Here is a 12,923-nt window from a genome sequence, read left to right on the forward strand (position 1 = left end):
GGGGTGGCCGGGGTGGGGAGAGAGGCTGGGGTTACTCCACCTGGGGCAGAAGGGGGAGTTAGTGCTGCTCGGGGACCGTGTCCAGTTCTGGGGTCTCCCCCCAGCAAGCAAAGGGCTCAGAGAGGCCGGGCCCAGAAGGGAGCAGGGGGCTGCAGCCCATGCTGTAGGCTGCTATCAGGAGGCATCAGCTATTTTGCTCCCCTGAGAGCGGCTTTGAGGGGGCTTGTCGTGGGAGGAGATGCCTCTGCAGTCGAGCAGGGGTGGGCACCAGAGCCCACCAGATCCCCACCCGGAATAGGGGGCACGATTTTAGCAGGACCCTGGGTTCCTCCTTCCGGGCTTGGTGGGTTCCCCAGCACTGGGGGAGTTTTCCGGGGGTCAGACAGATGGGCACAAAGTGGGCAGCACGGGCTGGGGGCGACCTGTCCCACGGGCGCCGTGCAGAGCTGGGTTAGCGCCGCGTTAGCATTTATGCGATTTCCAGGATAAAGGCGCCGGAGCATCCGGCTCCTTCGCTGCTACAACAAAGCTACAAAATCGCGGTCATAAAAAAGAAGAAACCGGGGGCGCTAGAAGGCAGCCTGCCAAGAGAGGGGCCTGAAATACCCCCCAGCGCTGCCCCCAGGCACCTCGGAGCACGGAGGGATTTATACCCACCCGGCTCTACAAACACCGAGAAAATCAAGTCTCTGGACCAAAGGGCCCAACGTGACCCTGCACCGCAGCCAGCGTTTGGCTGGAGCTGGCAGTGCCAATCCTGGGTGGAGGGAGGGGCCGGGATCAGCCCTAATTCCCTTTCCTTGTTCCCTTTTGGTGGGGGGAACAGCCCCCCCAGATCCATGGGAGGGGGGGTCAGATGGAGGATTCCACCCCAGCCTTGTGCAGGGCCGGAGGGGATGGGTCCGCGCGTGGCTCGTCCTGCTCCTTCGCCCGGCGCCGGCACTCCCACAGCACCACCAGCGGGCTGACAAAGGCCAGCAGGATGACGATGTTGAGGCCGATGTTCACCTGGGTGGGAGAATCAGGTTTTGAACAACACAGGAGTGAGGTGTCGATAATGTTCCCCAGGCCCGGCCCAAAGCTGCCGCCGCCTCTCACTGTAGGGGGTTGATAACGTTCCCCAAAACCAGCGTTGGCCACCCCCCTCCCGCTGCTGTCTCTCACTGAGGGGGTGTTGATAACGTTCCCCAGGCCCGACGCAGAGCCCCTTGTCTCTCAGTGCGGGGGGATCGATAACGTTCCCCAGGCCCGACGCGGGGCCTGTATGTGATGAAGAAGAAGATTTTGGCCATGGCATCTGGGGTTGTGCCAGTGGATCGAGGAACTGCCCCTGATTTCGGTACATTGGCTTTTAAGACTGCCCTGCTCGATGGCTTGAATTCAACGATGAAAGTGAGTTTGGGACCCATCGATCCAGGTAGGGGATACCCGGACTTAAAGCAGAATATTTTTCAAGCAGCAACAGTGTTTCGGGACACACACGGACAGGCAGGAAAAGGAAATAAGGAGAGGAGCCTGGAGCCTGTAGAGACAGTAACTTTTACCAACAACAGGCCCCCGGATCTCCGAGGGGAACCAGGGGAAAAGGGGCCTGGTGTACAGTGGCATGGGAAAGGAAGAGGACAGAGAGGTGCAATGAACGGCAGAGGAGCAAGAGGAAGAAATGGGGATCAGGTGCAGACTAGCGGCCATTGGGGTGAGGGTGTTCTCTAGCTTGTAACGGGGGGGCTTAGCGCCTCTCGCCCCGAAGCCCCGTTCTTCCCCCTGGCACGGCGCCGACCCCACGGGCTCCTCCTGCAGAGCGGAGCTGCCCTGCTCGTCTGGTCCCTCCAGCTCCGGGGCCCTCTGGGCTGGGGGCAGAGAGAGGCCAATGGGCCCTTCCAGCCCCATGGGGCACCCCAGACGGCCAACAGCTGGGCGGGGGAGGGGAGATGCCCTAGTGGCTGCGGGGACCAGCAGGTAAAACATCAGGGGCTGGGGCGCGTGCGCTGGGGCTGAGACAGGCTTGGCTGGGGCCAGTGGGGGATGGGGACCCAGGTGCCAGGACAGAGCCAGGCTTGGGGTCAGGGGGCCCCAGGGACCAGCAGGGCTCAGGGAGACGTCTGGGGATGTAAGGCCCATGCTCGGTCCATGGGGCCCATGTAGTAGCCTCCTCTAGGGGGTCCCCACTGGGGAAAGTGGCCGGGCCGGGGGAGGGGCTCCACTTACAGAGAGGTCCCCCGGCCACGGCTCCCAGCAGGACGATCACCAGAAACAGGCTCATCTCGGGCAGACCTGGGGGGAGACACCATGAGACAGACAACTCCCCACGGACAGCCCCTCACTGTCCAGTGCCGCCCCCATGGAGCCCACACTGACCCCCAGCCTGGGACCCCATCCATCCCCCATGGAGCCCACACTGACCCCCAGCCTGAGCCCCTGTCCATCCCCCATGGAGTCCACACTGACCCCCAGCCTGGGCCCCCATCCATCCCCCATGGAGCCCGCACTGACCCCCAGCCTGGGACCCCATCCATCCCCCATGGAGCCCACACTGACCCCCAGCCTGAGCCCCTGTCCATCCCCCATGGAGTCCACACTGACCCCCAGCCTGGGCCCCCATCCATCCCCCATGGAGCCCACACTGACCCCCAGCCTGAGCCCCTGTCCATCCCCCATGGAGCCCACACTGACCCCCAGCCTGGGCCCCCATCCATCCCCCATGGAGCCCACACTGACCCCCAGCCTGGGCCCCCCGCCATCTCCCATGGAGCCCACACTGACCCCCAGCCTGGGCCCCCCCACCATCCCCCATGGAGCCCACACTGACCCCCAGCCTGGGCCCCCGTCCATCCCTCATGGAGCCCACACTGACCCCCAGCCTGGGCCCCCCGCCATCTCCCATGGAGCCCACACTGACCCCCAGCCTGGGCCCCCCCACCATTCCCCATGGAGCCCACACTGACCCCCAGCCTGGGCCCCCGTCCATCCCTCATGGAGCCCACACTGACCCCCAGCCTGGGCCCCCCGCCATCTCCCATGGAGCCCACACTGACCCCCAGCCTGGGCCCCCCCACCATCCCCCATGGAGCCCACACTGACCCCCAGCCTGGGCCCCCGTCCATCCCTCATGGAGCCCACACTGACCCCCAGCCTGGGCCCCCCGCCATCTCCCATGGAGCCCACACTGACCCCCAGCCTGGGCCCCCCCACCATTCCCCATGGAGCCCACACTGACCCCCAGCCTGAGCCCCCCCACCATCCCCCATGGAGCCCACACTGACCCCCAGCCTGGGCCCCCCCACCATCCTCACCGAGACCAAACTGAGAAACGCCCGGCTCTCCTACACCTCTCATCTCTGACTTCCCCTCCAGCCCTCCCAGCCCCTTATACTGAGCTGTGGCAGGAAGCTGGGAGGGTGGGGAAAGAGCTGCTATCAGCTCCCAGCTCCTTGTGCCTCCACCCCCACCTCCCATGGCTCACAGCACCCCCACCCCCAGCCTGGGTTCTGACCCACTGGCTGCTTTCTGTCGCCCCCTAGTGGCCATGATGGGGCATCCAACTCCCCATAGACCAGGGCTGGGAACCTTTTATGTGCTGGGGGCTGCTGACCCCTCCCCTCACTGATGTGGCCCCCAGCTAAGGAGAAAGACACTCCCCGCGCTCCCCTCCCACACCAGAGCCTAGCGGAGCCCAGCCTGGTACATTCTGTGTCCTCCACCCCTGCGGTGGGGCAGTGGGGGGGGGCCTGGGGTGCCAGCGTGGGTTCCCCAACGTCAGGGGAGAGCCCTGAGCTTGGGGCCTGATGCAGGCAGCCAGGGGCTGCATCCGGCTCCCAGGCCTGAGGTTCCCCTCCCCTGACCTAGGGTACGTCTACACTACAGCGCTAATTCGAACTAACGCATCCAGACTAAAAAACTAGTTCGAATTAGTGTTTTGCTAATTCGAACTAGCATGTCCACACAGAGTGGACCCTGAACCAGGGTTAAGGATGGCCGGAAGCAGTGCCGGCAGGGCATCAGAGGAGGACTTAGAGCGTGGAGCTGCTGTCTCAGGCTAGCCGAGGGCTGCGCTTAAAGGGTCCCGACCCCCACCCCGGACAGACAGTTCTCAGGGGTTCCCCGCTTGCAAAGCAGTCCTGGCTTGCATTGCCCAGAGTACCCACTGGGCACATCACATCACTCGGCCATCAGCCCGGCTGCACTTGCCGCAGGCTGCCATCTGGGGAGAGGGGGCAATTGGGTGGCTGCAGGAGAGCTTCCACCCCCAGAAGCCCGCAGAGCCAGCCCAGTCCTCCCCATCGGGGGCTCGTACCCCATTCCTCCCTCACCTCCTTCCACGTACCCTTCCCTAGCCCCCCTTCCTGATGTACAAAATAAAGGACAATTGTGTTCAAAAATAGAATCTCTCTTTATTGAACAAAACTGGGGGAGACTGGGAAAAGGAGGTGTGAGAGGGGAAGAGAGAGGGTGGGAGAGGGAAGGGCAAGTACAATGATGAGGGGTTTGGAACAGGTCCCATATGAAGAGAGGCTAAAGAGACTGGGACTTTTCAGCTTAGAAAAGAGGAGACGGAGGGGGGACAGGATAGAGGTCTATAAAAGTATGAGTGGGGTGGAGAGGGTGCATACAGAAAAGTTCTTCATTAGTTCCCATAATAGAAGGACTAGAGGACACCAAAGGAAAGGAATGGGTAGCAGGCTTCAAACTAGTATCAGAAAGTTGTTCTTCACAAAGCAAAGAGTTTAAAGAGAAGTGAGATCAAGTCATGGAGGTTGGGTCCATGGAGTAGTATTAGCCAGGGGGTAGGAGTGGTGTCCCTGCCCAAAGTTTGTGGAAGGCTGGAGAGGGATGGCACGAGACAAATGGCTTGGTCACTGTCTTCGGTCCATCCCCTCCAGGGTCTCTAGGGGTGGCCGCTGTCGGCAGACAGGTTACTGGGCTAGATGGACCTTTGGTCTGACCCAGGACGGCCATTGTAAGCTGAGGGCTCAGGGTCGGGGGTCTCAGTGGACCACCTTGATTTTCATGCACACCTGCTCCTGGGTGGCCAGGCTGGCAGCTATCCTGCCCTAGACGGCCACTTTCCTGTGCCTAGGGCGGAGGTAGTGGACTAGGTCCACGATGTCCGCACTAGCCCAGGCGGGTGCCCGTCTCTTGCGGTCCTGGGGAGGCTCCCGGGAGCCGCCAGCCTGGTCCCGGGAAGAGGTGTAAGGCAGGGAGAGCAGGTGCTGGGGGTCGGGAGAGAGGGGCCCCCCAGAGCTGAGGTCAGGGGAGTTCAGGGATGGGCTAGGGGGGCTGGGGGTCGGGAGAGAGGGGCCTGGCTCAGCTGGGTGCAGCTCAGGGCGCATGGCAGGGGGTGTGTCCCAGCAGGAACAGGTGGGCTGGAGGTGCTGACTGGGCTAGGATGGCCGTGGGGTGGGAAGGATCGAGGGGCATTGTGTGAGCCAGGTGGGACCCTGGGATCTCACTCCTGGGGGTTCTGACACTGGGGGAGGGCGGAGCAGTGGCCGGGGCCCTTCCCTGGCTGACGATGGGGCCTGAAGCGGATGCTCCAAACGGGCCCTTCTGGCCTCAGCCCCACAGCCCCCAGACCTGACCTGGAGCTGCTCAGGGACCGGCCCCAGCAGGGCCTCTGCCCCATTGCCGGGTGCCCAGGTCTGGGGGGAGCGTCCCACCCAACACGGCAACGCAGCGGGACCCACCCCACTGGTAAGAGGCACCGACGCTTTACACCAGCTGGGGTCTGCCCCATTCCCCCCCACCTCTCCATCCCGCACGGAGCTACGGCCGATTGACACCAGCCGGGATCTGCCCCTTGACCCCAGCTGGGGTTGTCAGGTGTCCGGTACTGACGGGGACAGTCTGGGATTTTTTGCCTCCTGTACAGTAAAATAATTCAGAAAATACCAGACACCCAAAACGTTCTGTATTTTTTTTTTTTTTTTGCTTAACAACTTTGGTCTCCCCCTTCTTTTTTTCCTCAAAAGAATTTTTTCCCGGGTGTTTTTCTTCGGGGGGTGGGGTGGGGGATATTCGGTATTTTTGGTTAAACCATCTGGCAACCCAAACCCCAGCTGGGAAACTCCCCCAGCAGGGGCAGCGCCACCTTGGTCAGAGGGACAGGCCCCTGCCTGGTGCTGGGCAGCCGCGCACGGGGCTGCGAGTCAGGACTGCGGAGCGCTGCTGTCAATCACATGGCCCTGCTCTCCCCTCCCCACACACTCATTCCCCCATCCCACCCCAGCCCAGGCTGCAGGTTCCCTGCAGATAAGCATCTCCCCGCCGGCCGGGCCGCTTTCACAAGGGGATTGACACAGTAACGGCCGCGCTGGGACCCCGATAATCTGGGACTGTTACACCGCAGGGCCGGGTGCCTGGCCGCAGGGAACAGGACAGCTCCCAGCAGGGCTAAAGGCAGCCCCCCCCCCCCCGGGTGCCAGGGTCAGGGTCCTCTCTCCTCTCCTGCCAGATACTCACTGGGGGGTGCCCCTCAGAGCAAGGGACCCCCCCACACACACACTGCCATGGGCCAGTGCACTATGGGGCTGGGGCTCCTGAGGGGCGACCAGGCAGGCCCTGTCACATGGCCCTGCCCTGCCTGCGGTGAGCAGGGGCACTGGGACCCACAGCCTGGGGGGCAGGATCTGGCCAGTGCTGAGCTCTGGGGTAACAATAGGCACCCCCCCACTCCCCATAGTGCCCCCCACAGCTGTCTCTGATGCCCCCTGCAGCTGCCCTCTGCCCCCATGTGGGCACTCAGGGCACTCCAAGCCAGGACTGCTTTGCAAGCGGGGAACCCTGAGAACTGTCTGTCCGGGGTGGGGGTCGGGTCCCTTTAAGCACAGCCCTCGGCTAGCCTGAGACAGCAGCTCCACGCTTTAAGTCCTAATCTGATGCCCTGCCGGCACTGCTTCCGGCCAGCCTTAACCCCGGTTCAGGGTCCACTCTGTGTGGACATGCTAGTTCAAATTAGCAAAACGCTAATTCGAACTAGTTTTTAAGTCTAGCTGCGCTAATTCGAATTAGCTTAGTTCAAATTAACTAATTCGAACTAAGTTAGTTGGAATTAGCGCTGTAGTGTAGACATACCCCCAGTGTGTTGGTTACGATGGGTTTAGCTGGCCCAGTGGGCAGGACAGCAGGTGGGAGTCGGGACAGCAAGACAGTCATAGCCCAGTTCTGTGCCTCAGTTTCCCCTGCCCACTGTTCTCTGTACAGCCTGTGAACTCCTTGGGCAGGGGCTGTCCCTTGTTTGCTCTGTGCAGCACCGGGTGCAGCGGGGGCTCTGATCTCGGTGGGCAAAGCCAGGCTGACTGCCACGGGATTCCCTGGCAGTCAGAGCCGAGCGCCAGTCGTCTGGTGGGTGGCTGGACCCATCCCGTGCAGCACATTCAATCAGCCTCAGGTCTCTGGCGAGCCGGAGCGATGGCGGGATGGGGACAGACCCCCCTGCTCTGGCCAGGGCGTGGCAGAAATTCCCGCCAGTGCAGGGAGAAAGTACTTTGCGCTGTTACCCTCAGGCCTAGAGCATGATGGGACATGGCCAAAGTCACCCAGGGGGGCCGTGGGACAGCCTGTCCCTGCCCCGGTCACAGCTTCCTCCACTAGGCCACACGGCCGCCCTGAGCATCCACCTGCCCCCTGCTGGGCACTTGGGTGCCGTGCAGGTGGTGTGGCTGCATCACCTGGCTACCAACCCGACCTCTGTGGGATCCCCCTCCGTGCCCATCCCCCACCTGGGTGGGCTCTGGCAGCTTGATGACTCGGGGGGGGGGGTCTTTCTCCTTCTCCACCCTCCACACAGAGCCCCTCAACCTTGCCTGTTCCCCTCCCCCGCCAAGCCACAGCCCCCTGGCCTAGGCTGCTGTGCAAACCTGTCACAGGCAGCTGCTCACTGCAGGGGGTGTGGGGAGCAGGGGGAGCTCTGGAGGGTGCCAATGGGCCCGATCCCAACTCGGGTCAATGGTCCGGATCCCAGCCGGGGACAACCAGTCCGAACTCTACTGGAATCACAGAATCCTGGACTCCTAGAGCTGGAAGGGACCTTGAGGGCTCATCAGGTCCCATCCTCTACCCTCCTGGCAGGACCAAGCACCCTCTAGTCAATGGACCAAATCCCAGCAGGTATCAATGGGCCATAGCTAAGTGCTGCCTGTTTGGTGCAAAGCTGAAAACAGGCAGACTTGGAGCGCGCCCACGGACGCAGTGCTGAGACCGGGCACACTCGGTGCATGGTACGGGCTCCCCACCTAGGGATGGGCATCAAAGACTTGACGGAAGTGGTTTGTCCCATCCCTGCTGCAAGCCAGATCCAAGAACGGTGCAATTGTTGGGGGAATTTGATTCCATTAACAACTGTCACTCTCACCCTTTCTTACTATTTTCTTCCACTATTTGATCTGAGGAAGTGGGTCTGGCCCACGAAAGCTCATCATCTAATAAACCATCTTGTTAGTCTTTAAAGTGCTACATTGTCCTGCATTTTCCTTTCTTCCTGTGACCAAAGCTTTAGAGTTTAGATTCTCAAAGACTGACAACCGCCTGCCTTCTGCTAAGATGTGAGTGGTGAACCGACCTGGCATGGGGCTGTACAAACAGGGCTACTGGTGAGGATTCAGGGGAACTGGAGGGTGTGAGGGATGGGTTTGGGGGGAGCTCAGGACTAGCCGAGGCTGTTGGGAGAGGCGTAGGGACATCAGTGGGGCTGCGTGTGGGGAGAATGCGGCGAAAGGCAGAAGTGTGGATGTGACAAAGTGAGGCTGCTGCTCACTCTATTCGCTTTGTTATGTTGCATGTGAGTTCTACTATCCTGTGGTAACCCCCTGTGTGTGCCTCAGTTTCCCTGGGCACTGCACCGCTATCTAGGAGGGGATGGGAATTCCGGGTGTGACTCACTGAGGGAGGCTGCCCAAGCCAGCAGGGTCACTATGGCCCTGTCTCAAGGTAACCTGAGCCTGGGAGGGGGGTGTGACCTGGTGGCACCTTTTGCCCAGAAGCAGGACAAAGGCTGGAGGCGGGGCTGGCTGCAGACAGAGCTGGGCTGCTGGGGTGCGTGAGTGAGTCTGGCTGGCTTGGGGTGCAGAGATGAGGGTGGCAGGACCCTGGCGTTGGGCCCTCCTCACCCCAAGATGGATGGTGCTGGCTGCTGCTGGTTCCCGTGCTGACAAGTCTGTGCTACGCTGGGTCCCTGAACCAATAAACCTTCTGTTGCACCTGTTGGCTGACAGCCACCTTTGGCTGCAGATGAGGGTGCAGGGCCCGGTGGCTCCCCCCCCCCATCGGTGACCGTGGATAACACGTTTCTGAGCAGCAGGCATCTCTGTTCCCCCACTGGACTTGGCGGGCTGAGGGGCTCCCATCCTTCTGGCACAGAGCCAGAGGCACGAGACTTTTGGGACAGCAGCTAGCGGGGGTGCTAAGAATACACCGTGACCAGTGGGCTGCAACCGTGCCGGAAGAGACAACAAGCACCCCAGTGACCGACTGTACCCACCAGCCCGGACAGGCAGAACGGGTGTAAAACCCCCCACACCTTTTCCCTGCCAGGGCAGCCACAGGCACCAATGATCCAGGCCATCGGGGAGGGGCCTGAGGCAGCAGGGTCCCCTAAATGCTGATGGAAGCTTTCGTCTCCCCCCTCGCCACATCCACACAGGTCAGCCCAGCTGTGCTGCTCGGAGGGGGGGGGCGCATGCATTCTCCACCCTCAGAGTGGATCTAAATGTGGGTGAGCTGAGGGGGGGGAAGAGGTCAGGAAATTCCAGGCTGCCCGGTGGCTGCTTCAAACACAGGGGCTGTGTCTAGACGGGCCAGTTTTTCCGGAAAATCAGCCGCTTTTCCGGAAAAACTTGCCAGCTGTCTACACTGGCCGCTTGAATTTCCGCAAAAGCACCGGCTTCCTACTGTCTGAAATCAGTGCTTCTTGCGGAAATACTATGCTGCTCCCGTTTGGGCAAAAGTCCCGTTGCGCAAAACTTTTGCGCAAAAGGGCCAGTGTAGTCAGCCCAGATTTGTTTTCCACAAAAAAGCCCCGATTGCGAAAATGGCGAGCGGGGCTTTTTTCGGAAAAGCGTGTCTAGATTGGCACGGACGCTTTTCCACAAAAAGTGCTTTTGCAGAAAAGCGTCTGTGTCAATCTAGACGCTCTGTTCTGAAAATGCATTTAACGGGAAACTTTTCCGTTAAAAGCATTTCTGTAAAATCATGCCAGTCTAGACGTAGCCAGGCTGTGCTGCCCTGCGCACCCCCACCCAGGGAAAAGGCACTGGCCCGGTTTCCCGGGAGGTACCAGGGAGGCCTGTCCATGGGGAAGAACACGGCCCATTGGGGGGAACAGGCACGTGTGATCCTGCACCCCCATAGGAGCCAGAACAGACTCCGCCAGCCAGTAGAACAGAGCGGGGTTAATTGCTTCTCCAGGATACAGCCCAGCACAGATGTGATGGGGTTACAGGAGTCAGGGCCAGGATGCCTCAGACCCCTTGGGTTGGGGGTCCATCACCCCTTAAACCTTTAGCACTCAGCTTAGTCTGTTCCCTTCATGTTTCCCAGCCAAAAACTGCCCCCCAGCCAGGCGTCCGTCTCCGCCTCCCTTCCTTCGTCTCTCCCTCTGGGAAAAGCCTTGTTGTCTGCTAAAGCTGGGCCTAGGTGTCTGGGCCGATCCACATGTGGGTGAGTCAGTGGGAATCTCATCCCAGTGCAGGGGAACCCCGGGTGACAGAGCAGACAGCCCCCCACTACGTCACAGCAGGAAGTGGCAGACCCAGGAGATCTGGCAGGGACCACAGCCTAGAGTCTGTGTATGGGGCAGGGAGCCCAGGGCTGGGGTGCAGGTTGGGGTGGGACCGAGGGGCGCCCGAGGAACAGGCTGGCAGGGGCTGCGGGTCGGGACTGAGGAGCGTTCTTGTCAGGTGCCGCCTGCAGCCTTCTCCCAGCCCCACCCTCAGGCCCCGCGGGCTCAGGGCCTCCCAGCAGATAAGCATCTCCAGGCCAGGCTGGTTTCTCAAGGGGCATTTCACACAGTAACGGTCGCGCTGGGACCCCGCGCCTGGGCCCTCCGATAACCCGGAGCCGTTTACACTACAAGCCACAGGGCCGGGCTCCCGGCCACAGGGAACAGGACTACCCCTGAGTGCCAGCTACCCCTGAGTGCCAGGGTCGGGTTATCTCCCCTCCCCTGCCTGGTACTCTCTGGGGGGTGCCCCTCAGAGCCAGGGTCCCCTCTCTCCAGCATGGCCATGGGGACCTGCCCAGTGGGGCTGCAGCTCAGGGGCTGGAAACGTTCCCCCGCTGACGCTGGCAGACCCAGGGTGGAGCTGTGCAGCGCCCTGGCACCAGCCCCCCATCAGTGCTGCTCTCAGTGCCCAGACCACACTGCCCTCTGGCCTGGCCTGGCTCCTGCCTCGTCCCACCCCACAGCTCCCAGCCCTGGCAACAACTCGCCCACACCTAGGGTTACCAGATGGGTTTCAAAAAAATACCAGACACATGATCTCAGAACGGGATGCGGGGGACCAGTTGGGAGGGGAGTGGGGATGGCGGGGAGATCGGGAGAACCGGCCGGCGGGAAGTAGGGCTGGCAGGGAGGGGTTAGGGGGGAACTGGCTGGTGGGAAGCAAGGCTGGCCGGGATGTGGTCGGGGGGAGTAGTGATGGCTGGGGGAGATTGGGGGGGGACTGGCTAGGAGGGGAGCAGGGTTGGCCGGGAGAGTGTCAGGGGGAGCGGGGCTGGACGGGGAGATCGGGGGGGGCGGCTGGCAGAAATCAGGGCTGGTCTGGAGGGGTCGGGGAAGCAGGCCAGGCCAGGGGGGAATTGGCCAGCAGGGAGCAGGGCTGACCCGGGTGCACACAGATCCCGGGGTGTTGCCCATCCCACTCATGGACCCAGTGGGGTGCACAGGCTAGTCCGGCCCCAGGGATTCCATCCTGCCCCCGCCCCTCTCCTCCCTACCGCGTAGCTGCATACTGCCTGGCTAGTAGACACACTCACGCAGTGCGCAGCTACGTACTGATACTCCTGATAATAATAAAACATATCTAATTAGAAAATACCAGACATTTATATGTCTGATATTTCCTCAATCTGTTTCCCGGAGAGAAAGCTTAAATACCGGACTGTCCGGTTCAAAACCGGATGCCTGGCCATCCTACCCACACCCCATCTCTTCCCTGCTCCGTTTGCCTCTCTGCCTCTAGCCTGGCATTGAAGGACAGTCCCATGCAGGGCTGGGGGGCAGTGGGACTGGCTGTGGTGGGGGGATGGAGAAACAAGCACATGCAGGGCTGGGGGGCAGTGGGGCTGGCTGGGGGGGGGGAGGACAGACAGGAGCATGCAGGGCTGGAGGGAAATGGGACTGGCTGAGGTGGAGGGTGGAGGGACAGTCCCAAGTGGGGCTGGGGGGCAGTGGAGCTGGCTGTGTGCGGGGACAGGCCTAAGCAGGCCTGGGGGGCATTGGGGCTGGCTGTGGTGGGGGGATGGAGGGACAGTCCCATGCAAGCCTGGGGGGCAGTGGGGCTGGCTGCAGGGAGGTCGAATGGAAGGGGAGTGGCCCTGCCAGCTGGGGGGGACCGGGAGAGGCCTGCGCCCTGCCCAGAAGGAGCCATCTCCATGGGAGACAGATGATCTGCCCCTGCCCCGACTCTGCCTGAGGGCAGATTGGGCCTGCGCTGGGCTGAGGCTGCCCAACCCCTCCAGAGGGGCCCCAGGCCGGGGGGGGGCAAGGCCTGAGCTTGGCCGGGGGGACGGCGACACCGAGGCAGAGGGAGCCGGGACGCATCCTGCAGAGCCGGGGTCTTGGGGCTGGTGGCCTCTGCCCACGGCCTCAGCCCTGAGCCTTGCACTGCCCAGCCACAGAGGGAGGCCTCTGTTGTATCATGCAAGCAAGGTGCTAACAAACTTCAACAGAACTGAAATCTCTTTACAAAGCTGCTGCACCCCTCAGT

This window comes from Pelodiscus sinensis, chromosome 4 (genome assembly GCF_049634645.1).
Source record: "Pelodiscus sinensis isolate JC-2024 chromosome 4, ASM4963464v1, whole genome shotgun sequence".
NCBI classification, from domain to species: Eukaryota; Metazoa; Chordata; order Testudines; family Trionychidae; genus Pelodiscus; species Pelodiscus sinensis.